Source organism: Tupaia chinensis, unplaced genomic scaffold (genome assembly GCF_000334495.1).
Source record: "Tupaia chinensis unplaced genomic scaffold, TupChi_1.0 Scaffold148646_1, whole genome shotgun sequence".
Classification (NCBI taxonomy): domain Eukaryota; kingdom Metazoa; phylum Chordata; class Mammalia; order Scandentia; family Tupaiidae; genus Tupaia; species Tupaia belangeri.
The window spans coordinates 2,336,834-2,338,638 of record NW_006208495.1 but is presented as its reverse complement, the minus strand read 5'-3'; positions in this window follow the sequence as shown (position 1 = coordinate 2,338,638).

Sequence of the window (1,805 nt, the reverse complement as noted above, 5' to 3'; positions counted from 1 at the left end):
GTTTGGTGGTCAGCCTTATTAAACTCACAATGTTATATGAGTTATTAATTACAGCCCTATATATGCATTCAATTTATTTGAAACTTATTAATAGAACAAAAGACAAAAACCACATTATCATCACAAATGGTGCAGAAATAGCATTTGACAAAATTCAATGCCCTTTAATAAAATCATTTAACAAACTAGGAATATAAGAAAATTATCTCAACATAATAAAAGCCTTGTGTAAAAGCCCACAGATAACATTATACTCGATCATAAAAAACTCAAAAACTTTTTGTCTAAAATCAGGAGTAAGAGAATAATACCCACTCTCACCACTACTATTCAACATAGTACTGAAAGTTCTAGCTATAATAACTAGTCAAAAAAAGAAATAAAAGGCAGCCAAGCCTTCCCGTCCAAATCAGAAAGGAGAAAAATTTTCTGTTCACAGATGGCATGATCTTATATGTAAAATACTCTATTTCCACAAAGTACTGATAGAACTAGTAGGCAAATATAGCAACCTTGTAGGATACAACATCATAAACAAAAGTCAGCTGTACTTCTATGTATTAGCAATGAAAAATATAAAAAGAAAAACAAGAAAAAAATTCCATTAACAATAGAATCAAAAAGCATAATGTATTTAGAAATAAAGTTATTCAAGGAAAAAGATTTTACACTAAAAGCTACAAAGGATTATTGAATGAAATTAAAGAAGAAACAAATAAATGTACACCTGTGTTTGTTTATTGGATGATTTAAAATTGTTAAAATTCGTAGTACCCAATGTAATCAGCAGATTCAGTGCAATTCCTACCAAAATTCCTAATCTCAAATGACCCCAAGCAGTAAAAATAATCTGAGAAAATCTACTTCCTGGTTTCTAAACATATTACAAAGACATAGACAGAAATGGAACAGAATAGAGAACACAAAAATAAGTCATTGTGACCATATATATGACCATATAATCCTCAGCAATAGTGCCACAATGAGGAAAGGACAGTACTTTCAACAGTGTTGGAAAAACTGGATAGCCACATGAGAAGAATCTTATAGCAAATACAATGATTAACTCAAGATGGATTGAAAACCTAATCTAAGATCTGAAACTGTAAAATTACTAGGAAAAAGCAGGGTAAGAGCTTCATGACTTTAAAATTATCATTGATTTCTTAGCTATTATACAGAAAGCAACAAGCAACAAAATCAGACATAGATAAATGAGACTACATGAAACTTGAAAATTTCTGTGCAGCAAAGGAAACAAGCAGCAGAATAAAAAACACAACCTTAAGGATTTGTGAAAATATTTGTAAGTCATATATCTGATAAGGGGTTAACATAGCTCCCAGAATATGTAAAAACACATCCTTCTAGTGTGATATCAGCAAAATGGTGGAGTAGAAAGCCATGCACTTACCATTCCCCACAGGAACATGGACTGAATACAATGAAGAATTCTCTTTGTGAGAAATGAGAAACTAGTTAAAAGGTTTCTACGTCCCAGGTTGTCAAGCACACATAACCAGCACACTGAATCTGTTAAAGAAACTAAGAAACATTCTTATGAGATTAATCACAGGCATCTTCATCTCAGGCATGTCTTGCCCTTTTCTGGGCCCAGCATCACTGCTGAAAAGCACTCAGCCAGCACCTCTCTCATTTCAGACCCCAGAAGCTAGAAAAGAACAGAGGAATCACAGGCATCTCCTTCTCAGGTGTATTCTACCTTTTTCTGGGCCCCAAATCACTGCTAACAAGCACTCAGCCAGTACCCCTCTCCTTTCAGACCCCAGAAGTTAGAAAAAGTA